This window comes from Eulemur rufifrons, chromosome 24 (assembly GCF_041146395.1).
Source record: "Eulemur rufifrons isolate Redbay chromosome 24, OSU_ERuf_1, whole genome shotgun sequence".
Classification (NCBI taxonomy): Eukaryota; Metazoa; Chordata; class Mammalia; order Primates; family Lemuridae; genus Eulemur; species Eulemur rufifrons.
The window spans coordinates 3,930,125-3,957,432 of record NC_091006.1 but is presented as its reverse complement, the minus strand read 5'-3'; the positions used below and the strand labels follow the sequence as shown (position 1 = coordinate 3,957,432).

General features: G+C 45.3%; 1 protein-coding gene across 1 annotated transcript in view; it reads right to left on the bottom strand.

The window, feature by feature from the left end:
- The window catches only part of GARRE1 (granule associated Rac and RHOG effector 1), a 64,065-nt gene extending 48,162 nt beyond the window's left edge, over positions 1-15,903 (bottom strand). Inside the window, exons 1-2 of the mRNA XM_069457275.1 lie at positions 15,888-15,903; positions 12,986-13,133 (exon numbers count right to left, since the gene is read on the bottom strand). The gene's annotated coding sequence lies outside the window, so the exon portion shown is untranslated. The remainder of the gene's footprint in view (positions 1-12,985; positions 13,134-15,887) is intronic.
- Positions 15,904-27,308: the final 11,405 nt, after the last annotated feature.

The window sequence follows — 27,308 nt, the reverse complement described above, 5'->3', positions numbered from 1 at the left end:
TATTGTCAGCATATGAGAAGAGACAAATATAAAATCAAACATATAAAATTTTTTTAATCCTTTATTTGAATTGGAAATATCAGTCTGAAATCACAGTTTACCCTTTTCTTTCTAAAAAGTATGTATTCCCTAACTCTACTGAAGAAAAAACCTAGAAGAATTTACATCCCAGTTGCAAAGAATGACCCTAATAACACTTCCTAGCAAAAAGAATCGGAGCTCTTTAAGGAAATGGCTGTTTCTAGATCTGGGGTCAGAAACCGAAAAGATAAGTCCCAGACTTCTTGTTGGGCCAGAAAACACAGAACTCATGTCAAAACGACCCACAGTCAACCTGAAGAATAAGCTCTATTAAAGGCCAATAATGGGACAATTTAAGTATCAAAAAGAATAACCATTTGGGAGTAAAAATCATTAAATACATAAAAATTAATGAGTTCAAACTGGCAATTATTTCTTGGATATAACACCAACAGCAGCACGGGCAACAAAAGAAAAAAACAAATAAATTGTGCTTCTTCAAAATTAAACCTTTTGTACATCAAAGGACAAACAGAGCAAAAAGGCAATGCACAGAAAAGGTGAAAATACTTTTAAATTATGTATCTGACAAGGATTAATATCCAGAATATATAAAGAACTCCCACAACTCAACAAAAAAATCCAATTTATTTTTAATCATCCAGCCCAAAATGTCACAAATAATTCAATTTTTAGAATGGGGAAAGGACTTAAATAGATTTTTTATCCCAAGATATATACAGATGGCCAGTAAGCACATGAAGAGATGCTCAACAAAACTAATCATTAGGGAAATGCAAATCAAAACCACAATGAGATACCACTTCATAACCATTAGGATGGCTACCATTAAAGAAAAAAAAAAAAACAGAAAGTAAGTGTTGGCAAGGATGTGGAGAAACCGGAACTCTGCATATTGCTGGTAGGAATATAAAATGGTACAGCCACTACGGAAAACAGATTAAACATATGGCCAGGCACAGTGGCTCACGCCTGTAATGCCAGCACTTTGGGAGGCCGAGGGGGGAAGATCGCTTGAGGTCAGGCGTTCGAGATGAGCCTGTGTAACATGGCAAGACCCCATCTCCACAAAAAATACAAAATAGCTGGGGGTCGGGGGGATGGCATGTGCCTGTAGTCCTAGCTACTCGGGAGGCTGAGCCAGGAGGATCGCTTGAGCCCAGGAGTTGGAGGCTGCACTGAGCTATGATTAGGCTACTACACTCTAGCCTGGATGACAGAGCAAGACCCTGTCTCAAAAAACAAACAAACAAACAAACAAGGGTAATTATATGGTATGTGAATTATGTTTCAATAAAGCTGTCACACAAAATATAAAGATGAATCACTCCATAAACAAGGCCCTCTTTAGAGGAAAAAAAAACACAGAAAATGTTCTATCCTTTCCAATCCACAAAAATGTAAACTCAAATATTTACCCTTGATAATGTGGAGACACTACAGGAAATTCTTTAGGCAGATTAGTGAAGTTATTGTCTATGAAGTTCAAAGCCCAACCATTTCCATGTTTTTAGTCAGTTCAGACTGACACAAACCATATTTAGAAATGCACTCCAGAAAAATGCTTTGAAGAATTTTATTCTCAACATCCATAAACTTAAAATATCTACCCAGGCAAGAGAAAATGCCTGAAAGATTCAGTCCTCTGTTCTTCCCTCCTTAGAACTCTACTTTTTTGGTTCCCTTTATCTATTACCACATTAAAAAGTGAAGCAACTCTATAGGCTGCTAATATGAAAAGATGCTAGTCCTCCTAGCTCTCCTCCTACTTCTGACCATTCTTAGTTGCCCCTTGGAGTCACTCCTCCTCTGACAGACCTTAAGTGCTGCGGTTCCTCAGAGTTCTGTGCTGTGCCCTCTCTGTTTCCACGAACAACATATTTTCCCTGGGAGGATTCCCAAACCCATCTCTCTAGCTAGACCAGATCTTTCTCCTGTGCTCCAGAACCCAGCAACTGCCTTACTGGACGGGTTCCCAAATCAAATGTCCAAAGCCAAGTCTCCAGTCTTTCCAGTGTTCCTTCCCTGTGTAGGTGAAAAGTGTCACCATCTGCCTACTTGAACAATGCAGGAACCTAAGAGTTGTCCTTTACTCCTCACTCTCCTTCACATCCAATTAATCATTAAGTCTTCTTACCCTTCCTGCTTTCTTAATATCCCTCAAGTCCTTTCCCTTCTACTGTCCCTGGCATACGAAAGCTCAGACCATCTTTACCTCTTGCCTGAATTACAGAGGCACCTCCTGAGTGATCTTCCAAATGCCTGGACTGCTCCCCTCTGGTTGCTGTGTGACCATTCTAGAGCCAACATGATCATGCCACTCTCCTGCTTAAAATCCACTATGGTGCTCCACTACCCTTCCCAACTTTCTTACACCACCCACTTCTCACATGTGCCATCTCCCCTCTTACCACCTGTCTACGTGTTCCGTTCCCTCTGTCTAGAAAGCTCTCTTGGTATACTCTCACTCTCCTTGGATGTCTAACTTAGATGTCACTTATTCTGAGAAGCCATTTTGACGACTTTGACAAGCACCTAGGGGTCCTTCTGTGTGCTACCATAACACTGTATTTAGCCCCATCTTTTTATTTTAGAGGCAGAGTCTCACTCTGTCACCCAGGCTGGAGAGATCATAGCTCACTGCAGCCTTGAACTCCTGTTTAGCCCCACCTTAACATTAGCTTTGCCGTACCGTAACATACTGTATCACAACTGCCGGTTTCCTCTGTGTTTCCCTCCTACCACCAACCCCCAGGATCACTGAGCTCATTCAAGATAATCAAGAGTGCAAAGCACACTGCAAACATTCAATAGATATTTGTTGAATGACTAGTTCATCTTCAGTATTTATTTAGTGGTATCTCTGCACAGCATAAGCAGACACCCTTACAATCCACAGAGGCAGTAGTTAAGTGCTAGAAATAAGGTTCTGCTTTAAAAATAAATAAATAAGCTACTGAAGATATGCCACATTCACACAAGTACTCCCCGACAAAACAGACCACTCACCAAGTGCTACAACATGTCAAGTATTATACTTGGAGCTTTAGATATACAATCTCATTTAAGCCTCACTGGAACCCTAAAACAAAAACAGCTGACATTAACTGAATGTGTACTAATTTCCAGGCACTGGATATTAGGTAACTTTACACATGGTATCTGATTTAATTCTCACAATGACCCTGCGAGTTAGGTGAGGCACGTAAAGAGGTTAAGTGAGTTCTTCAGGTTCTTACCACATGGGTAAGGTAGTCGTCATCCACAGAGCTGGATGTGGGCCTGGCAGTCTGCTGCCAGAGGCTGAGCTCTCTATCACGGCACTACTCCACCCGTCAAATATCTAGAACATGACATTGAGTTTAGCACTCTTAGGAGACAGTTTAAAGCTCTAGGCTTCCTGGAATCAACAGAAAGTTGAATCGAAACAGTGAAAAGTAAAGTGAACTCTCTTTAGGAGATCACACTCCATACCCATTGCTGATGATTCCCAAATTCAACTCTCCAGTCTAGACCTGCTCTCCTCAGACTAGACCCATGAGACATCTCCTCAAGCTCTTCAAAGTTCACCTCGTCACCACCCTTCTATTCCCTGCTCCCCCTGCTGTATGTATTGCCTTGCTTGGTTTGAGGCATTGCCAACACTTAGCCTAAACCTAAGGTGTTACCCTAGATGGTGCCTGTCCTGTTCCCTCACCTTTCTACCCTGTGCTTTCAGTCCTGCCTGTCTTTGTTCACCACAGTGTCTATTCTGCAGCAACTGCTCCGTAAGTGTTAGCTCTAGTTACGGTTACACCCTGAACCTCTGGTTCCCTCCCTTATACCTTCACTGTCCAGCTTCCAAGATACTAGCTTTCCAGAGCATGCAAGATCAAGGCACAGAAGCTGAGAGAAATGCCTTCTCTGAGGACCAGAAGCCAGGCTGCCAGATGCTCAGGCCCTGCCTCTTTCAGTGAAAGCACAGAGGATGCACCTGAACGCTGGCTGAAAGGGCACAGCGTGATCTAAGCAGTGAACTAAGAATGTATGAGAATGTCAGACACTGAAACAGAGACAAATGTCTCCAATCCCAGGGAACCAAACATTCTACTTTATTACATTTTACAAAATTAATAATCCAGCAGTCAATCCTTTAACACAGTGGTTTTCAACAAGTGGGGAAGAGGATGACTTTGCACCCTGCCCCCCGCCCCACGCCCGACATTTGGCAATGTCTGGAGACACTTTGGTTGTCAGGACTGGGGAAGTGCTAGTGGCATCTGGTGAGCAGAGTCCAGAAATGCTGCTAAACATCCTGCAATGCACAGGACAGCCCCTGTAACAAAGAACCCTAAAATGTCAACACTGCCACATTCAAGTTACCTAATGTATAAAAAGCTACCTCTTTCTGGAGAGGTAATACAAACTTCCCCTATAAATTAAGCTATAACAGGTCCAAATACAGTAAGAGGTCACTGAAAAAGAGATGGGTAAATGCTAAATAAGATGTTTAAAAAGCAAATGCCGTGAGTTCAGAGGAAAGTGAGTGCCACAGAGGCTGAGGCCCTGGTTAAAGATTTGAGAGAACCGACTGGGCTCTCCAGACCACTCCAAGCTGTCAGTCAAGGCCTGAATCTAGACAGTAACCAGAATCCACCTTCCCAGCCTTACCTGCAACAGGTCCCACACTGTCAACCTAATCTTTGCTCCTGCCAAGCTGTTCACCCAGGACAGCAGCTGGGCCACAGGGCCAGGACATCCCACCCCTACAGTTGCAGCTCTGAAAAAGCCCTCACCTACTTCATAAAAATGCTGCCCTCCAGCTGAGCTGCAACCCCTACCCCACCCCCAAGGCTGAGGAGGATATGGCGTCATCTCAACCCAATCACAAAATTGTTTTCCTATGACTCCTAGAGGAAAAGGTAGTAAAAAGACAAAGGTGGAAAATGTTTTAAATGGCTCAGACCCTAAGGCCTTGTCCTCTGCCACCTAAAATCAGTGCTTAGCAGCAGCCAGCCAGGAGCCGCCTCATTTCCTGTGCAACTGTGGTAAAAATAGGAAGTGGGGGAGGAAGTTCACAAAGCAGAAACAAAAGTAATCACTGCCTTGCTTCCTTTACACAAATCCCTGAGTAGGGAGGGTATCATTAAAACATCAAAACGGAAAGGCAGGCACTGAGAGCCAAGGCCAGGGGAAAGGAAGCCACACTTCTGGGCACACCAAGCTCAGACTATTTCTGTGTCTGGGAAACCACTCCAAAAGGAAAACTGGACATAGCCTACTATACAGAAATGGCTTCCAAGGGATTCATACAAAAGTATCTTGATTTGAAGATTCATGTAAAAAGTCTTGAAATGTTAAAGCTACATCAGAGAAAAAATATCAGTGAAGGCTGGGCGTGGTGGCGCATGCCTGTAGTCCCAGCTACTCGGGAGGCTGAGGCAGGAGGATCCCTCAAGCCCAGGAGTTTGAGGTTGCTGTGAGCTAGGCTGATGCCACGGCACTCTAGCCTGGGCAACAGAGTGAGACTCTGTCTAAAACAAAACAAAACAAAACAAAAAACAAAAACAAAAACCTCAATGAAAAAGTTTTAAGGAGGCCAAGATTAAACTATTTTTCTAGTCAAGAAGTGGCTACATAGAGACAAAACGAAGAGCTACTATATAATTGATTGGTTGACAAAATGCAAAGTCCAAGTTATCCTACACTGAGCTATGAAAATTCAGGTAGATAGGAAAAAAAGTACAAAATAAAAATTCCAATCAGTGCTAGATTCCATCATAGTTAAAATATAGGTGCTTCTAAATCCATCCCCAACCCACGTGGGTAGACCCAGTGTGTTGCGGCTGACCGCCAGGCACCTGGGATGCAGTGGAAAATGAGACAGAGAGCACCTGCTCCCAGGGAGAACAACCTGCCTCCACACGGTGATCCTGTACTGCCTCCGGTGCTGACATTTGCTCTGTAACAACTTAGCACCACAAACTATAGCATTTCTCTACAAAACCAGAGCAAGTTATCATTTGCGGTTCTGAACAGCTTTTATATTTGGTAATCTACAAACAACTGATAATTTCATTTAAGCAGAAGAAAAACTTTTCTAACCACAAGGTCAACACAGCTGAAATTCACTTTCAAAATAACACAGGTTTAAAAAAAAAATAGGCCAAATGTGTTAAATAGTCACATAGATGAAAGACAGGCTTAATTTCGTTTAAACTGAAGAGGGTTTTTTTTTTGTTTGTTTGTTTGTTTTTGGTGGAGGAACAATGGGAAGAAACTAAAAATAAAGCCTAGCTTATTTTTAAAATAGTCACCACATTAATCAGTAGAAAAGTAAATGAAATGAATGGTAATCACCACATAGTCAATTTCATACAAGGAAAATTAGTGAACATTTAATGAAAAAAAAGTCCCATATTTCTTGGTCCTGTTGAGGACAGACCTCACTCATCTGCCTGATTAGAAAATCATAAATAAATAAACTGAAGATGGGTGCTTTAGTCCTTTTATGAAGTCAAAAGGCTAACTCTCAAAACCTGCTGCTGCTGAAACAAAACAAAACAAAACTAGTATTAGAACTTTTGAAAGAATTTTACTGGAGGAACACTGAGCCAAAAAAATCTTTGTTAACTTAAACTTTCAAAAAGAGGAAAAAAAGCAAATCCTTGCCAAGAAAAGTTTTGTCTACAATCACACACAAACTACCACACATCACCGAAGGATGAACAAAGTTGGCTCTTAAACTTCTAAAAAAATTAGTTCAGGTAAAACGAAGGTTTTATGCATAAACTAAAATGGTCCTGCCAGGCACAGTGGCTCACGCCTGTAATCCTAGCACTCTGGGAGGCCAAGGTGGGAGGATCGCTTGAGCTCAGGAGTTCAAGACCAGCCTGAGCAAGAGAGAGACCCTGTCTCTAAAAAAATAAATACATAAAATAAAATAAAATTGTCCTGGACCATGAAAAATTTTCCCAGCAAAGGTACTCAAGTACTACAAAAACATTGTGACAACAAATTGTGCTACTAATGGAAATTCAAGTATAAATCCGGGAATAAGAATAACTTACTTTTAAATAAATCATTTTTTAAAAATCACAAAGTCCTGACGTAATTTCTTCAAACCCAATTTGTTGGGAAAAAAATTCAACAATCTATAAACATTAAAAACCAGCAGTTTTATTTTTGTTATAGGTGGTATAGTATGGGAAAAAAAAGTTACCCAAAAAAGGTTTTCAGATTTGTAAAAGAAAGTTGACCTAGTGAAAACTAATTGTATCCATTAGAAAGCTATTTAAGAAAATTTAAAATTCTATATTGCTACTTATTCTTAAAATTTTGCACTATGGAACCTATCCAAAATTAACCTTGAATGGCAAAAAACAAGTATTTGTCCAGAAGCTTCTATACAAATAGGTAAATCAGGCCAGGCGCGGTGGCTCACGTCTGCAATCCTAGCGCTCTGGGAGGCCGAGGCGGGTGGATCGTTTGAGCTCAGGAGTTCGAGACCAGCCTGAGCAAGAGTGAGACCCCCGTCTCTACCAAAAAAATAGAAAGAAATGATCTGGACAACTAAAAATATATAGAAAAAATTAGATGGGCATAGTGGCACATGTCTATAGTCCCAGCTACTTGGGAGGCTGAGGCAGAAGGATCACTTGAGCCCAGGAGTTTGAGGTTGCTGTGAGCTAGGCTAATGCCACGGCACTCTAGCTCAGGCAACAGAGTGAGACTCTGTCTCAAAAAATAAATAAATAAGTGAATAAGTAATTAAAAAAAAAAACCAAATAGGTAAATCAAACTATAATTTAGAAATTATTTTTCTTTTTATGGAGAGGGACGATATAAATTTTAGATAAATTTCAGATTCAATACCATGAAAATGTAAGGTATCCATAAAAAATTTCATCATTAAGGCCGGGCGCGGTGGCTCACGCCTGTAATCCTAGCACTCTGGGAGGCCGAGGCGGGTGGATTGCTCAAGGTCAGGAGTTCGAGACCAGCCTGAGCGAGACCCCGTCTCTACTAAAAATAGAAAGACATTATATGGACACCTAAAAAAATCTATATAGAAAAAATTAGCCGGGCATAGTGGCGCATGCCTGTAGTCCCAGCTACTCGGGAGGCTGAGGCAGTAGGATCGCTTGAGCCCAGGAGTTTGAGGTTGCTGTGAGCTAAGCTGACGCCACGGCACTCACTCTAGCCTGGGCAACAAAGTGAGACTCTGTCTCAACAAAAAAAAAAAAAAAAAAAAAAAAAAAAAAAAATTTCATCATTAGATAATTGTAGTAGCTCTCTCCTCTAAGCTGGGTATAGTACTGACTCCAATTTTGTGCACCCAGCAAGCCCTCTCATCCCTCAAACAGACCAGCAAGTCAGAGTCACAGCTAGGGAACACGTTATTCAGCATAAATGTTTCAGCAGGTTAAACATTGAGAAATGAGGAAATTCTAGGTGTCTCCTCACCACTCACCCCTGGGCAGGGAAGGCAGCCCCAGGAGCAGGCCTGCAGCACTTCACCTCCAGGCTGGCTTCCGGCTCCGCCACTTACCTATGCCATGAGCCTTCACATACCCAAACATTCACTGAGGTCCTACTATGTGCACTGCACTGCTCCAGGCACTGAAGATACAGTGAAGAGACAGATACAATACCTGCTCTCAAGGAGCTTACGGTCTGATAGGAAAGAAAAGCCCTTACCTTTTATGTAAGATGCCCCCATACAAAGAAATATGGAAACCAGGCACTGCCAAAGCAGTCATTGGCAAGGGTAAGGGAATCAGACTGGCCTAGATGTGAATGCCTGCTCTTAGTAAATATCAGCTGAATGAACGGCACTTACTGACTCTGTGACCTTAAGCAACACACCTGAACTCTTATGCCTCAGTGTCTTCAGTACTGTGGTGAGGATTAAATCCATAAAGCACAGCTTGAGCCTCTCAATTAATGGAAGCTACTGCTCTCAAAAGAGGCCACGGACTAGTCAGAGGGTAGCATTTTATCTTAGACTGCAATTCCTCATTCTGGTCTACTACTAGTCAAAAACAAACTCCCCCTCCAGCCCTCAAAATACTGCATAGTTTTAACAACCTTCAGAAATATCACTTACCTGTCTGCAGCTCTGGCCCCAACTTCCAAAGTCCAAGCAACAAACTAAAAGAAAGGATGCCCTGTGTACTTAAGAGGAAGGAGGTCATGGCTGCTCCCATTTCCCTGCCCACCATTCCCTTCCCTTTTAGCCCCAAGCCAGAAGGAAGAACAGAATGGACACAGCTGAGGAGGGGGATCACCTTGAATTACCAAGTACATGACAAAGTTACTTAAGCACAAGGATGTAGTACACTCTTTCCCCACTTGAGACCCAAGGGCAGCACAGGTCCTTGTGTGCTGGTGAGAGGATCCACTTTTGCCTCTCCCTGCGTAGGCACCCAAGTCTGGGAGCCAAGCCAGCTTTCCTCTGCTTCTGTTCCCATGCGCATACATCCACTTCTGGGACCTGGGGGTGGGTCTGGGAAGACTCAGGTATTCCCAGGTTCCCAGGCCATAATTACCATCTCACAAGTACCTAATGCCCAAATCATTTTTAATAAGAAAATTAGATTTTTTTTTCAGGTAGTAGGTAGCTCTAATTCCACATTCAAAAACCTTCTCCTTATACCAAGCACAGTGGAACATGCCTGTAATCCCAGCTACTCAGGAGGCTGAAGCAGGAGGACTGCTTGAGCCCTGGAGTTTAAGACCAGCCTGGGCAATGTACTGAGACTCACATCTCAAAAAAGAAAAAAGAAAAAAAAAACAAAAACCTTTCCACTATAATTCTTTGCAACTGCCAATTTGAAAAAGCACTTACCCGACAGTGACCCAAACACAAGGAACATAGGCAAATGGCTTAAAAAAAAAAAAAAAAGTAATACTGTATCTAGAATGAATCCTAGAAATAGACTCACAGTAAATGCAGAGGCCTATGTCAAGAACACTCACGGGTAGCACTGTCTACAAGCACCAACATGGAAGGAATCCACATGTCCTGCATAAAGGGGTTTATTAAATAAATTACACAGGAACACCTCACAGTCATTTCAAAGATCAAGGTAAAGCCACCACATTTCCTTGAGTCTAAGATGCCATCATTTATAAATCATATTATTATCTCATACATGCTAAGGAAAACTCTGCCATATAAGGACATGCCATCACATGACACCGCCCAATTTCAGGCCCTCTGAAAGCTCTTTCCTGTTTCTGATTTCTCTGTCTCACGCTGTCAGGACACACCCCCTTGGAACAAGTCCCTTTATGCTCATCTAACTTTTCCTAGAAGTTACCCATATTTAATACCCACTGTTTCAATGAAACTGTCTTGAGCCACTTCAGTTCCCATGGAGCCTTTCCTGAGCTTCTGCAGCCTCTGCCCATTGTTAGCTTAGTATGCCTTCCCTTCCCAAATAAATAGCAAGCACCAGAGACAGGCTGGACACATCTTCACATTTACTGTAGTGCACAGTGCTGGGGCACAGCAACATGGACAACAAAAAACACAGGAATGTTCTAAGGACTTTACAAACATTAACTCATAGGGCCCTTCTATAACCCCAGAGGTAGGTATTACCTCCCCCATGTTCAGATGAGGTAAACTTGAACTCAAGCAGTTTAGACAGTCCTTGCTCTTAACCTCTATGCTATGTTCGCTCTCTGCATGGCTGCCATGTACACATTTATTTTAAAATTCATTAACTGTTAAATTGAAAACATAATACATATACACAGTGGAGAAAATTCATACCATACAAAATAGTATGGAAGAAAAAGCTAAGTCAGTCAGCCTGCTTTTCTGCAGCCTCATCCCATAGGCAACCACCATTCCTTTTCTATCCTTACAGAAATTTCTTCTGCACTTATAAACCTATTTCATGTGGATCTATATATTTCTTTTTTTAAAACAAAATTAGGCATATATACACATCGTCCTATACTTTACTTCTTTCACTGAATGATATTTCTCTGGGTTTGAGAATCACATCTTCACCTATGTTGTTTTTATTAAATTCTAAGATGTACACATTTTTACATTTTAACCCAAGATGATTTCACAAAGTCAGAGGATCTTTGTGGGCCTGGACTTTGTCAGGAAACAGGATCACAAAAAACTTTTAAAGGGGTTCTGTGTGGTGGTTCACACCTGTAATCCCGGTACTATGGGAGGCTGAGGGGGGAGGACTGCCTGAGGCCAGGAGTTTGAGACCAGCCTGGGCAACACAGTGAGACCCTATCTCTAAAAAAATAATTTAAAACATTAGCCAGGTGTGGGGGCACAGGCCTGTAGTCCCAGCTACTCAGGAGGCTAAAGTGGGAGAGTTGCTTGAGCCCAGAAGGTCGAGGCTACAGTGAGCTACTTTAGTGCCACTGCACTCTAGCCTGGGCAACAGAACTAGACTTTGTCTCAAAAAGCAAAAAAACCTTTTAAAGGTACAAAAGATTTCCAGGGTTATCTTTGCAGCAGTGTGCAGGCTGAATCAAGAGGCAGAAAGACATACCAGGTGGACATTCAACATATCACTTCTGTGACAAGTACCTATATCATAGGGTTGTTGTGAGGATTAAATGAAGCAATATACACAAAAAGCATTTAGCACCAACCTTGGTTAGCGCAGTGGGTCTAAGGGGTTAGCATAGTACCTGAAGTGTTGTTAGTGACCAGTAAGTTAGCTTTTGTTATTAACTATTTCTTCAAGAGCTGGTCCCACTTTCCTTTCCAATCTCATTTCCCTTTATTATAGTTCTCCTGCAGGTCAAATACCTCAAGCTTGCCCACCTCTGCATCTTTGTACATGCCCAGCCTAAGAGTCTTCTCCCCTTGCTGTGGTGCTGGACTCTAACTTTTCCCCACAGTACTCAGCTCAAGACTCAGCTCCAGGAAGTCTTCCCTGAGAACTGCACGCTCGATTCCCTGGATGAGCAGTTTGGGAAGAGCTTATCTGTCATAATTTCCCCCCGTCTGGTTATCAGCTTTGTCAGTTCAGTCAGGAGCAGACAGGTTCAAGGGGAATGATTCAGGCTATTTAAGCTCAAAGATGACCGACATATTAACCAGAAGACCAGTTACTTGTTTATAAACACCAGTGAGAGCTAACACTCGTTGAACATGCACCAGGTCCCAGGTGGCATGCTCAGAGCCCTCACTGCAACACTAAGAGAAAGGTGCTACTGTTATCCCCATTCTACATATAGAAAAACCAAAATATTAGCCACCATCCCAAGACCAGGGTCTGACCCAAGCAGTCTAGATGCAGAGCTCTCAACGACACAAATTCTCTCCTTGGCAAAAAAATCTCCATGTAAAGCCATGTTCTAATCAGAGGGTATTAGGAGGAGAGAAGCTGAGAAAGGGAAAGACCCTCACAGCTAGAGGTGTCAGTAGGGACATACCCATCTGTTTGGTGGTACACAAGCCTTATGGAGAACTGCACACAGCTCCCCTGGTCAGGGGCCCCAGACGGTGCTACAGATGCACCAAATCCCTCTCTTGGACCTGCCACCCCAATTTCCATAGACATCATCCTGATCCTCTCCTAGAAACACTAGTCTGTCCTCTGAGGATACAAAATTAAATTCAAGTTTTCTGGCTACAAACACATTCCAATCATGCCTTCCTGGGGTTACAGCTGGGTCAGTTTGGTTAAATTTAAAGCTTTCCCTGAAATTCTTCATTTACAAAACATCTCTTGGCTTATATCTTTTCTATAGATAGCTGATTTGTGTATCATTTATTCAGATTTCATTTTCAGATGATCATTCATTCATTCCACAAATACTTAAATCATTTCTGGAACACTGTGTTCCAGGCCCTGGAGCCCAAAGCAGTCAACAAGACAGGCAAGATCCCGGAAACCTGGCAGAGCTCATTTGGTGTCTCCCCTCCTAGGCACTTACGATGCTTTATGGCAACTGCTTATATGGTGCTTACTTGGCTTTCTTCCCAGGCGGTGCCATTCAGCAGCTCTGTATTCTGACCTGTACTGTAAGGACACCATACATGTGAGCTACATTCGTGACTAAATTCACTGGGTCTCCTCTTTCTCATCGAGAGTCGGACCAGATTAAGTCTGAAGTCCCTTTAAAAAAAAGGTACAAAGTCTAAATCAATGTGTAGGAATGGAAAACAAATGGCAAATACAATCCAAATCAAGAAAAAAGATGAGATATATCAGCTGGAAAGAACCTTAAAAATCATGAAGGACAGGCCACCTTGAGAAGTGAGGAAGGGTTTCAACACCTGGAGAAAGTATGGCCTCAGGAACACGTCCAGGGGTCAGTCAGAGGGAGGTAAAGAAATGACTTGCAGAAGTCTGAGTTGGGGGTCACTAAGTGAAGGCAGGGGTGAGGGAGTGAGGCGGTTCTCTACCTAGAACTCACATACTGGAGTGGGAAGGAGCACGTTTTGGGGGAGAGGGTAAGAGGCATGAAGCTAGGCTTCAGAAAATGCCCCCAGGCAGATGTAGGAAGAACAGCAGTGACAAATGAAAAAGTATAGTCACAAATTTAATAAAATGACCACAATAGCTGCAAATCAAGAAGGCCAGCTAAGGAGATCCATGCAGCTAAGAAAGAATAGCTCACCATAGCAAATATCTGCACTTGAAGTCAAGGGAAATTTGCAATGGCCACTGCATCTATCAATTAGGACCCTCAAGAGGAAAGTGTCAGTAGAGATAAGACATTTGAAACAACCCCTGACACATTCAGGTTCTCCGTGAACTTATACTAAGAGAAAATGGCAACCTGGTTTCAATAATTCCAAAACAAATCAACTCCTTATTCAAACCAACATTCTTGTCCACGTAGGAACGTAGTCATTTTTCACTACTGACAAAGTCACAGGAAGGAAAAGGAGAGAGCAGACACCCAATCCGTGGTGCCCCAGCCTGCTAGCTCTCAGATACAATTATTTTCCTATGGATTTGGAAGACCCACTTCACACATAGCTCCCGGTGTATTAGGCCTCAGGTTTTCAACAAAATAAACATTTAGTAAAATTTTCACAGAATCATGTGCAATTTGTTCTTAAAAAAAAAAAAAAAAAAAGATGCTTAAAACATGGTGTCTTCCAAAAATCCAGAGATAATTTTAGATTGAAAAATCTAGGCTTGCCAAGGGAATCTGAGAGCTTTTCTATCTTGGTCTCCAATGCTAACCTACGTATTTGTGTGCAAAAATAGAGGAAGATTAGAATCTCAAATGCCAGACTGAAAAGTTGCCACAACAAACCTGAACTCTTCATATGGAGTTTGTTATCTTGTCAGCAAGAAGGCAAATGAGACAGCAATAAACTATACTTTTTGCTTTAAAAGATAAAAAGAAAAAAACCTCAAATATGAAATAGTCCCTGGACTTATAAAGGAAAAGGATTTTTGAAAAAAACAGAGGATATTGTCATGATACTGTGATATTTTCAAGAAACTTGAAAACACCTAAAACATACACAAAATCTAAATATGAAATTTGTAAGTAGCCCTTACAACACATACTTAGAACTTTAGGTCTACAATATGATAAAATAATAAAGGTATAGCATATTCAATAAATTGGAACAATGATTAGCCATTTGGAAAATACTTCATATCTTAAACCAAAAATAAATTTTAAGTAGATTAAATACCTAAAAGTAAAAAAAATAAAACCATGAAATGATGAGAGGCAAACATGGATGGAATTTTTTTATAACACTGAGACACAGAAAAATTTTCCAGACATGTCAACAAAGAAAAAAAAATACTATGTATTTTTAAAAATGAATGTTATCTTTGACCCCATTTGTAAATTTATCCTAAGAAAATAAACCAGGCGAAACCTCTTGGTAGAATTGTTTATCTCGTGAAAAACTGGAACCAATCTAAATGTTCATCAGCAGAGCTTAGTTCAATTATAAAGTCCATAAAAGTGACACTACATATCTGTATTTATTATCACCAAAATGTTCGCAGTGGTTGTCACTGGGTGGTAAACTGGCAGACGACTGTCATTTTCTTGCTTATACTTTTTGTGTTGTCTTGACTGTTTTACAAGGAGAGGAGAAAGAACTGCTTTTATAATGGGGATGAGGGGCTAATTTCAACGGGGGGGGGGGGGTGGGGGCCCAGACGGAGTCTTTATCTGGCAATTTTGTAAAAAGTATAAACAAAATTCTTATCATGCCAACCAGGCATGCTTCGTTCCTCGCGCCGCGCGGAGCAGAAAGACACACACCTGACCCTGTGCTCGCCCCACGGGGGTGGGTTCTTCACCCCCGGCCCAGCCCTCCCCGGGTCCCTGCGGACCCTCCCTCGGCCCCACTGCGCCAGCGGGCTCGGCAGGGCTGGCAAACCGCGTTCCCCGGCAGCTGGGCACCGCGGAGAAGGTGCGTGCAGCCGCCGGGCGGCGTGAGGGCCGCCTCCCCGCCAGCCCGGCGGACCCCGGCCGCCAACCGCCCACAGGCCGCCGTTCCCCCGCGGGCTTCCGGGAGCGGGTCCCGGTGCCAGCCCGACCTCCCGGGCCCCGGCGGTCCGAGGGAGCGCCCCCGCCCCGCGCCCGACCGGTTCCAACCCGCCCCTCTCGCCCTGAGTCCGCGGGGTCCGCGCCGCGCCCCCCGTCCCGGGCACGCGCCAGAAGGCCCCTCCAGGCTTCCGTCCGCCCGACCAGCGCCCGCAGAGCCCGGCGTCCTCCACAGCGGGCGGGCAAGGGGCGGGAGCCCGCAGCCCCGCACCCGGCGGCCCCGAGCCGAACGGCGCCGCTCGAGCTCGTCCCGCCGCCAGCCCCGGCCGCGGCCCACCGCCCCCCGCCCGCCTCCGCCCGCCTGCGCCCGCCCGAGCCCGCCTGCGCCCGCTCCTCACCTGCGATGCGCCCCGGCCGCCAGCGCACCGCCCTGGACCGGCTGTGTACACCGGAAGTGACGTATCGGGGCCGGTCCCGCCCCCGCCCCGGGCGGACGCCGGGTGGCCGCGGATCCCGTGGTCTGAGTGGACCCTCCCCTCGCAGAAGCTGGGCGGGGGCGCCCCTAGGGCCTCTTCCCCTGGGGACCAGGGACCTCCACGTGAGATGGCTAGGGCGGGGGTTGACGACTGGCAGCCAGAGCCTGCAGGGCCACTCAGAGCCTCCACTAGGACTTGGCTTCCAGGCGGGAGAGGTCGGCTGCGTCCTCACGGATCTATTATTGAAATTGCTTGCTGAAATATTGAGCGCTTATAGATGCCAGGCCCTGACAGGCGCTGTAGCTACTGGATAGTGCTCTTGCCCTCATAGGTTTATTTTCCAGTGGTTGAAACACAATACAAATTGTCACAAATGCGTGATACTATCGTGCCAATTGTGACAAGTGGTAGGAGGGGAAAGTGTTAGAGGGAGGGAGCGAATCCCCTGACCTAGTGAAGGAGGATGACCAGGGAATTCTTCCCCCAGGAAAAGAGCAGGAGCCGAGGGCTGAGGTCCCAAAGAGGAGAAGGAAAAGAAAAAACTGGAGAAGGAAGGAAAAGAAATGACAGCGGAAGAAACAGCAGGTATTTTCGACTGTCTTGTTTTCAACTAATCAGGGTGGTGAGAAGTTAGATCTTACCTGAGAGTATTGCAAAACTATGTTTTAGGCGAGAGGTGATATGACCATACTTGTGGCTTTAAAGGGATTACTGTGGCTGCAATGTGAGTAAGGCCTGGGGAGGACAGGCAAGCGTGGATTTGCACACCCGTGTTCATAGGTGCATTATTCGTAATAGTCAAAAGGTGGAAGCCATTGATGTCCATCCACAAACGAACGGGTAAACAAAATGTTGTATGTCCATACAATGGAATATTATTCAGCCTTAAACAGGAAGGAAATTCTGACACATGCTACAAATGAATGAGCCTTGAAGACATTATGCCAAATGAAAAAAGCCAGTCTAAAAGACAAATGTTCCATGATTCCACTTACCTAAGGACCCAGAATGGTCAAAACTATAGAGACAGAAAGTAGAATGGTAGTTGCCAGGGACTAGAAGAAGGGAAGAATAGATAATTAGTGTTTATTTGGTACAGTTTCACTTGGGGAAGATGAAAAGGTTCTAGTGATGGTTGCATAACAATGTGAATGTACTTAAGGCCACATTTAGAAATGTTAAAGTGGGTTGGGCGTGGTGGCTCACACCTGTAATCCCAGCACTTTGGAAGGCCAAAGCAGGAGTATCACTCCAGCCCAGGAATTCAAGGCCTGCCTGGGCGAGAGAATGAGACCCCGTCTCTGAAAAAAAGAAAGAAAGAAAGAAAGAGACTGAGGATGCAGGAGAGAGATGATCTGGTTCATCTTGTGAGGTTCTCAAAAGGCTGGAGGGAGAGAATCTAAAATGTTTGCAGCAAAGAGTGAGGGGAGCTTGGGGACGGAAGTATGAGGAGAGTGGGAAAGGTCTGAAAGCAAAAAGGTGAGTGGGCAGGAGAAATGTGGTAAAATTTCCCAGTAGTACTGAGGATTCATTGCAGGTTAATAAACATCAAGTGAGAATAGACCTCTCCTTCCTATTAAGTGACTTGCCCCTGCAGCTTCCAGATAAAAGTGAAGAAGGTGAAACCAAGATTCATCAGGGGACAGGGCACAGTGGCTTACACCTTGGGCTCACGCCAAGGTGAGAGGACCCTCTGAGGTCAGGAGTTGAGACCAGCCTGGGCAACATATCAAGATCCCATTTCTACAAAACATATAAAAACTAGCTAGGTGTGGTGGTGTGCATCTGTAGTCCCAGCTACTCAGGATTGCTTGAGCCCAGGAGTTTGAGGTTGCAGGGAGCTATGATGATACCACTGCACTCTAACCTTGGCAACAGAGCAAGATCCTGTCTCAAAAAAAAAAAAAGGATTCATCAGGATACAGTAAGGGGGGGCAGGAGTATCACTGATACCATCGGCTGTGGATCCCAAGCTATAGAAGAAAGGACATGAAGTAGAGGAGGACAGCTGGCTTAGTGGAAGTGTCCCTGGGTGCTGGTGGTAGGCTGGAAGAGGGGCCAGGAATAGTGATGCCAGGCTTTTGAGTGGGCCAATTGTGGCTCCTACAGTCTTGGAACAAGCCCATCTCTTATTCAGAGGCCCTCCTAGCTCTTGCTATAGGCCACAGAATCCTCCAGTGACCACACCCGGAGGCACCTGGTAAATACCAGATGGGACTTCAAAGTGGCCCTTTCCCCATGGGGCAGGCTCCAACCCACTTACCTAACCACTGCTGCTCACTTCACTCCAAACCTCGTGGTCCCAGAGTAACGTGCTGGAAACTGCTTGTGCCCATACCATTTGAGCCCCTTCTGTAGGCTTCAATCCAGGGCCACGAGACCCTGGAGACTCACTCAGCCATACACGCAGTCCTGAGTTCAGTGTGAACATTGTCAAACTTGGAGTCCCTTTAGTGGCCTCTGTGGCGTTCTGAGCACCAGATTGTCTTGGATCTCTCAGGCTTACCTGAGAACATTTTGTACTGTGGACATATCAAGTCTGTTTTGAGTCCATCTGCAGATATTATACTCATGCCCCATAGGTTCAAATTGTTAATATTTGTTTTCATTCATCAAACACAGGAGAAGGAGGGAAAAAACACCCATGTACCCACCACGCAGGTTTGAGACATTTGTCACTTCATATTACCTCTTTATTGTAAGCTCCTTGCACTGAAGTGCTAAGAAAAAAGGATAGAGCCCACAGGTCTAGAGATGGGGGCCAGGCCCGGCTGAAGCTCTCACGTCTTCAGGGACAGAAGCGTCAGTCTTCCAGCTCTGCAGATGGGTCTGTGAATCGGAGCCTCAGCATGCACACAGGGATGGGGGGTGCCTCAGGGGCCACCACACCTACACCCTAGAGTTGCTGTTTAGGAGGCCAGGAAGGTCAAGGCCAGGGAACAGGGTCGCTCCCTGAATCCACCTGGGCCCCCGTATCTGCGTATAGGCAGAGTTAGAGCCAGGTCCCAGGAAAGGGATGAAAGCCTCCAAGGTTGTTGCCTGTGACAAATAAGGAGAAGGAAGCTTCGGGAGCTCCTCAGTGACTGAAGAGCCTGAGTTAACAAGTCCTGCACTGGTGAACTGTGCCACAGTGATGCACCTTGACCTTGGCGGGAGATGGCTCCCCTTGCTGAGAAGAAAAGCAGATTTGCTGTGGCTGGCTTTTGTGACGGCTTCAGGTTCCTGACGTCAGCAAAGCTGCAGGATCAGAACATCCCCCTTACGGGGGTTCCTAAGGGATTGCGGAACTGATTTTCTGAAGCAGCCAGAGTTATTGCTGTTGGCTTGTGCACGCTCCACAGCGGTAAAAGCCAGGGCTTCTAGGCTGGGCTTTCACATGTTAGTTTTGGTGGAATGTGTGAAAGAAGAGCCTTCAGGGAAGGGGTTTTCACAGCCAAGTGTTCTCCACAATGGGGTTGAGTCTGGACAGAGTAACTTTTCTACTTTACTTTACTGGTCTCCTTTGGACGGGATGGGAAAGCCGCAAGATAGGCTGTGAGCCCCGGGAAGGGTAGCTGCGTTCCGGAGCGCACAGGACTTGGGAGCAGGTCTGGAGAGGGCTGCTCAGACATTCTGGGCACAGAGCAACTGGTTGCATCTGCTGGGCATGGAGAGGCTGGGGCAAGGCCAGGCCAGTTGCTCAGGTGGCACAGCCCAGGCAGGAATGGGGCTGAGGGCAGCGTGGATTATGTGCAGAAGGGGAAACTTCTCCCTCAATCTCCAGATTGCTTCCCTGAGGAAGTCACGCCTTTCCCCTCCTTTCCCTTGTGCATAACGATCTGAGTGTCCTGTTGTCATCTCCACCCCACCCCCCACTGGCTGGAAACAGCTGTGCTGTAGCCAAGAGGCCCTTGTGAGCCAGAGTCATCTGCATTTGTCTCACCCCCAACTCTAAGAACAATACAGGTCACCTTGTATTGTTCTGAGGGTCTGTAGCTGTCCAGGAGTCTGGGAGATCCCTGATGGGTGGGCTGGACCCCAGGAGTCCTTCCTCTGCAGCTAGGACAAGAGGCCTGGTACTAGTATGTTGATTTCTCTGTCTGCGAGGTCCAGAGTAACGGAATTTGGGGGTGGGAATGGAAAAACCTAAGACACGGGCAGGAGGAGCTACCGTGGGGCTCCCAGAAGGCTCTCAAGGGCTTGGTGGAGCAAAGGTATGTGGGTGTATGTGTGTGTGAAGGGTGACTTGCTGCAGGGACTAGGGACCACCTCGAGACTGTGCCCACCACAGTCATCACTTGGGCTTTGATATGGCTAGATATGTCTACCAAGCATCGCTAGAAGATAGTTTGCAGAGTTGATTCCATGGCCTTGTAAAGAATTCAGGATTGAACACTTTTTGGAGTTCTGAACAATTCAATTTATGAGCATCCCTTTAGACTCATAAACCCACCAGGAGCCAATGCTGAGAGGCGTGAGAGATCTTCTTGGGTCTATTTGCTTGAAGAAATTAGAACTCTGTCCCCTTTGCTGGGTGTGCTTGGACTTTCCTTTTGGTTATCAAAATGTAATAATCCCAACTCCTTGTCACTGAAACAAGAGGGGCTTTATGAGCCCTAACAAAAAGGGCACTGTGGCCATCAGAACGGCTGTCCTTGGCGGCGGTCCTGGTTCCCCGGGAGCAGCTCGCAGACTGCCCCCCTGCAGCTCATCTGCCCGCTCCGAGCACAGTGCGCAGGGGGACCTGCAGGGTTGAGCCTTCATTCCTTCTGCACATAGCGCAGCATCCTCACCCTACTCTGAAGCTGCCATGTGGCTCCATTCGGCAATTTGTTTTACACGTGGTGCTCTCAGTACAGGCTAGTCTGGGTGTCTCAATTCAATCTTCAATTGCGGGCAAACAGACATAATAAAGCTGCCACTGGCTGAGTTTCTGGTGGTGATGTGGCCAGCCACGTGTGCAACCTGGGGAACTGGTCACAGCCTGGACTCCCTCCCAAGAGGCCTGGGACGCCCAGCTTCTGTGTGATGCAGGTGCTGGATGGCAGGAACACACACGACGGACTCCCCTTCCCCAGACAGCTGGCTGCCCGTGTGGAACGCAGGGGCCCAGATGTCCCAGCCGGGCCAGAGAGCAGTGTGAGTGGCGCGCAGTGCCAGGCGTGTCTGCGCCCTACTCACTCCGCAGGGAGAGAGCGAGTCAGGGCCCGAACCCCCAGCCTTCTCACACCGCCTGGCCCTGCTGGGCCTGACCTCACCCCTAACCTCCACGGCTGCCAAGTGCTCGTGCCTTCCATTTAGGGGCAAAGCTGAGCTGAACCAAATAACATCTTTAAGCTAAGTTACCAGAAATATTTCGGGAAAAGCTAAGTTTATGAACTAAAAAATTTGGCTCTGAACCTACAATTATTTCACTGCCATGAAACAGTGCTGGTCGGGTGTGAAGTGGTGACCCGTGGTCACTCTACACTGCAACAGGTGAGTCTGGATCACACGGTTCGGAGATAACCATGTGGCTCTCAAAGGGAGCGGAGGAAATGTAAGGCCGCCTCTGAATTGCCTTAGCTTTGAGCTTCCCACCAGCCAATACTTACAAGAATCACCAAGGCATTTGGGGCTATTGGAAGGGAGCCAGATGGCCTTAAAAATATATGGAGAAACCCTGAAAGTTAAACATTACCCCTGATAAAGCCTGTCAGATGAGGGAGAAGAAACGAGATTACTTCTTGAAAATTTTCTGTGATTTCACAAAGTGAGCAATTTTGTTTCCACTTCTGCACTGGCACAGTTACAGGCAAACGCAAGAAAATCATGAGTCTAGAAAGCTCCCACAAGCTTGGTCACCTCCCAAAAGGGCCTCTGGTCATAGGACTCTTGGAGTTGTTTGAAAACATGACCTCATGGGCCTCCTCCTCCAGGAAGCCTTCTCTGAAATCTACAGCTCTACAGTTTTCCAGTCATAGTATTTGTTGCATCTCACAAAACTATAGTTTCGCCCCTTCTGGACAGTGAGCTTGGGCAATATTCGCCTCACACTCTGCTGTATCTCCAGTATCTGGTGCTGTATCTATCGCAGGCATTCACAAAATGTCCCGCTCATTTATTCAACAAATTTCTGAGCCACTACTGTGGGCCAAGGCACCGTGCCAGGTATCAGAGAAGGAGGTAAATAAGACAAAAGTGGTCCCCATGCTCACCTGGGAGTGGTGGGGAAGACAAACTAGAACAAACACACATGACAAAGATAAACAACATAAACATACAAGCAAAATTAGGACATACTACAGTGAAGAAAAAGAATAGAATGTCAGCGTCTATTGCACGGAGACCATAACACATTTTGGAAGGTCCCTGAAGGCATCCTGAAAATACAACTGTTTAAATTGACATTAGAAGGATGAGAAGCGATTAGCTGGGGAAAGGCCTCCAGGTAGAAGGAGCTGTCTGTGCAAAGGCTCCAAAGCAAGGAATTTGGCTCATTTCAGGGACTGAGAGGAGGCCAGGGAAGTTCCCCAGGGACCAAATCATGCAAGCCAGGCTGGGAAGAACTGAACTCTTCTTAAGAGAAACAGAAGTCCCTGGACGGTCTGATGTAAACATTTGCCCTTCCGTAGCACTTGAGGGGAAGGAGAGTCAGCAAGGCGCCCGGGTCTGTGAGGTGTCAGAGTGGCAGAGCAATGGAGAGAACCCAAGGTCCCCTTCCACGTATCTTTCTTGTATATTGAGGTGTAATTTGCACAAGCTGTACAAATCTTAAGTGTATAGTTCAAGTTTGTACTTGTGTATACAAACTGTACCCACCGTCTCAATCAAGAGAGAGATCTTAGCAGCCCCTCTGAAAAGATAACCACTATTTTAATCTCTCTCACCAAAGGTTAGTTTTGCCTGTTTTGAGTTTCACGTGAATGGAATCATACGGCATGGACTCTTTTTGTGTCTGGCTTCTTTGACCCCTCATGATGTCTGTGATTCAGTTATGTTGTGCAAAGCAAGTTTTTGCTTTATTGTATTCCATTGATAAATATACCACTATCCATTCTACCGCTGTTGGACATTTGAGTTATTTCCAGGTTTTGGCCATTATGATTTACACTGTAAACATTTTTGTAGATGTCTTTTGGCGGACATTAGGCAATCATTTCTATTTGGTATACACCCAAGAGCGGGACTGCTGGTTTATAGGGCGTATATGTTTATATATGTTTAGCTTTAGTAGAGCTGGCCAATTAGTTTTCCCAACTGCCTGTACCCATTTATACTCCCACCATTAAAGTGTAGAAGTTCCAGTTCTTCCACTTCCTCGCCAACACTTGACCTCATGGTCTGTCTAGTTTTAGTCATTTTTGTGGGGGTAGAATGGTATCTCATTCTGGTTTTTTTTAATTTGCATTTCTCTGATGACAAAAAGTATCAAGACCCTTTCACATGCTTGTCAGATATCTGAATGTCCTCACTTACTGTCTACTCAAGATTTTAAACATTGAGTCATTGTTCCTTTTTTTTTCCTCCTGGCAGGATCAACCAGGTACTGTTCTTGTATTCTGGATATCAACCCTTCCATGGCTCATACTAGATGTGGTAATTATCTTTGCCCAATCTGTGGCCTCCACTTTCACTTTCTTGATGTCTTTTGATAAGCAAATTCTTAGTTTAAATGAAGTCCAGTTTATCAGTATTTTCTCCTTTCTTTTATGAAGTTACCACCTTTTGCATCCTCTCTGCCCACTCTAAGGTCTTGCAGATATGCTCTTTTCTCAGTGATATTTTGTAGTTTGCAGCATTGAGGTCTGCACATCTGTTAGATTGCTAGCTATTTGAGTTTTTAGTGGGGTGCTATTATAATGGTAATGTTTTAGCTTTTCATTTTCTTTTCTTTCTTTTTTTTTTTAAAGAGACAGGGTCTTGCTCTGCTGCCTAGACTGGAGTGCAATGGCATGATCATAGCTCATTGCCATCTCTAATGTTGGGGCTCAAGTGATCCTCCTGCCTCAGCCTCCCAAGTAGCTGGGGGTTACAGGTACGCACCACACCTGGCTAATGTTTATTTATTTATTTTTATTTTTTGTTGAGATGGGGTCTCATTATGTTGCCCAGGCTAGTCTTGAACTCCCAGCCTCAAGCAATCCTCCTGCCTCGGCCTCCCAAAGTACTGGGTTTACAGGTGTGAGCCACTCTGCCATGCCTTAACTTTTCATTTTCTAATTACTTGTGGCTTGTATATAGAAACAATTGATTTGTGTATATTTTGAAAATTCACTTAATTGTAGTAGTTTGTAGACAGGTTTGGATTTTATACGTACCCAATCACGTCATCTATTAAAAATGGGTTTTCTTTCTCCCCAATCTATATATCTTTATTTCCTGTTCATGCCCTTTTGTACTAGCTGGGACCACGAATACAATGCTGAGTACAAGTGGTGATAGTTGATACGCTTTTCTTGTTCCCAATCTCAAGGGGAAAGAGTTCTGTATCTCATTATTACATGCAATGTTAGCTGTGTCGTATAAATATCCTTTATTAGAATAAGAAAGTTTCCGTCTATTTCTAGTTTGCTGAGAGTTTTTTTTTTTTTTTCTCCTAACAACTACATTTGTTCTGTGGCGTTTTTCCCACTTGACATGTTGAGGAAATCTTTCCATTTTAATTTAATACAATGCTCTACTTCTATTTCATTCTTTTTATTTTATTTTTTTTATTTCAGCTTATTATGGGGGTACAAAAGTTCAGGTTATATATATTGCCCATGCCCCTCCCATCCCCCCGAGTCTGAGCTTCAAGCGTGTTGCTGAGAGTTTTTACCTGTCTTTTTGAAAGGCTAAGAAGACCGTACGCATACCCAGTTTGTACATGGGAGACTGGGGTGGGGATCAAATGTGAGCCTGCTCTTGGAGGCCCCTGGGGCCCACCCTAGTGATTGCTGGGGTATTGTCAGCCTTCCACCAACAGCCCCTATGGGCTCATCATTGCCAGGTTATCTGTAGCAGGCTGTCCTTTTCTGGTAGGTGGCCGTAACAGACATTGTTTGTGCTCACTACTACTTGGTTCTAAATTTCCCTGCCTCCTTAAGTTAGGTGAGAAAGGGGCAAGTTGAAGTGGCGCTAAGGCACCAGTGAGCAAGTCTGACAGCTCCTTTCCACTCCTGGGAAAAGGAAAAGCAGCCCCTTCTGACTGTACTAGAGACAGACACCAGGACAGTGGCCTGTGGCTCAGTGGAGGTCTGAAGACTCCAGGGTTTCCAGATTTAAACAAAGTGGCAGCTGGGGCCAGGTGCAGTGGTGACTCTCATCTGTGATCCTAGCACTTTGGGAGGCTGAGGTGTGAGGATCGCTTGAGGCCAGTTCATGACCGGCCTGGGCCAGACAACTAGGTATGTTTTAAGCACAAGCTGTGGCCGGGGTTGAGGAAAGCTGCAGAGTAAGCCCGTTGACAGTCTGGAAACCAGACTCAGAGAGGCCTCTGATTCAGGGACACATGGAGGAAGAGGTTATAGTAAGTGTGGGCTGGCCTGGGCTGGCCTGTCTGTCAAGAAGGCCCTCAGGAGGAGCAGTAGCTGTGCTGGATGTTGGGACTTCCTGCTGCTGGCCACTGGCTAGCCGCAGAACAGAGGTGTGCAGCCTGCTGCTAGCTTACAGCCCTGTGACCTATTTTTAGATCTGTGACTCAGAGGCCCACATAAGTACTGAGACCTTGGGGAGAGAAGTCTTTGCTCAGGGGCTGGCCTCTGTGACATGGGTCTGTTTGACTCCGTGATCACATTTATTTCAGACCACAATCACGGCGATATGATTTCCAGGAGCGCACGAGTTGTTGAGGCCTCCATATTATTAATAGGTGCCGTCTCTAAGACATGTGATATAATTTGACGATCAGAGGTGTGTTCCCAAAAGCTCATGTTGGCCACTGCGTAGAAAATGAAGTGGAGGAATGCAGCGTGGATGGAGAATGACCAGGGAGGAGGTCATTGTTGTCGTCCGGGCAAGAGTTGAAGGTGCAGCCGGGCGCGGCGGCTCACGCCTGTAACCCTAGCACTCTGGGAGGCCGAGGTGGGTGGATCGTTTGAGCTCAGGAGTTTGAGACCAGCCTGAGCAAGAGCGAGACCCCGTCTCTACTAAAAAAAAAAAAAAAAAAAATAGAAAGAAATGATCTGGCCAACTAAAAATATATGTAGAAAAAATTAGCCGGGCACAGTGGCACATGCCTGTAGTCCCAGCTACCCGGGAGGCTGAGGCAGGAGGATCGCTCGAGCCCAGGAGTTTGAGGTTGCTGTGAGCTAGGCTGACGCCATGGCACTCTAGCCTGGGCAAGAGAGTGAGACTCTGTCTCAAATAAAAATAAAATAAAATAAAAAGACAAAACAAAACAAAAAAGAGTTGAAGGTGCTTTTGAACTAGGGTAGAAGCAGTCAGATTTTCTGGTTCAAGATGGTAAACCAAGCCAACATTTACCTTCTTTTCCTTTAAGGCTGCATTAAAATATCAATAAATGAATAACGTGATATTTATAAATAGAATTGGGCAGGGAGAAACCTGCGGGGTATTTTTCAACAACTTTCTAGACTGAGGAGCAGTTGGAAGCGTGGTGACCGAGGGCAGAGCACAGGGTGCTGCCGTGCGGACCATGCTCGGGGGCTGCCGATGTTCAGGAGGAACCACTTGCCCGGACCCGTGAAAGGCTTCGGCCTCGGAGCTGGCAGGTACCACAGACGCAGGAGTAAGGGGGCTTGAAAACAGGAAAACTAATCTAGGATCTGCGCAAGAATCCTGTTCCTCACTGCTGCAGTCAGAATGACTTACAATCAGGTAACATACTCCGAGGAAAAACAAACAAGGAAAAGGAGGATTCCTCTCTGTAGATATCTGTGGGATCTGGAGATACTGGCAGCTAAAACAAAGGCCCTGGAATTCAGAGATCTCAAGAATACCTTAAAGCAAACACTGCAAGTTGACAAATCCTGGTCACACATACAGCTCCAGGGCAACTTTTGTGCCTCCTTCTAATGATAGACAACCAAGAATCCTCAGATATTCTAATAAAGTGTACTGCAGGAAAGAGACCAAGATAAATAATGGGATAAGGAAGAAAATACGGAGAAAAAAACTAAGAGACATAAAGAACTGAATCAACCTCTTATACCTGAGTAAGAAGGAGTTCTAGCAAAAGACTAGGGAGGATGACATTAAAGAAATTATCTGGGCTGGGCACGGTGGCTCATGCCTGTAATCCTAGCACTCTGGGAGGCTGAGGCGGGAGGATTGCTTGACACCAGGAGTTCAAGACCAGCCTAAGCAAGAGTAAGACCCCATCTCTACCAAAAAAAAAAAAAATTAGCTAGGCATGGTGGCATGCACCTGTAATCCCAGCTA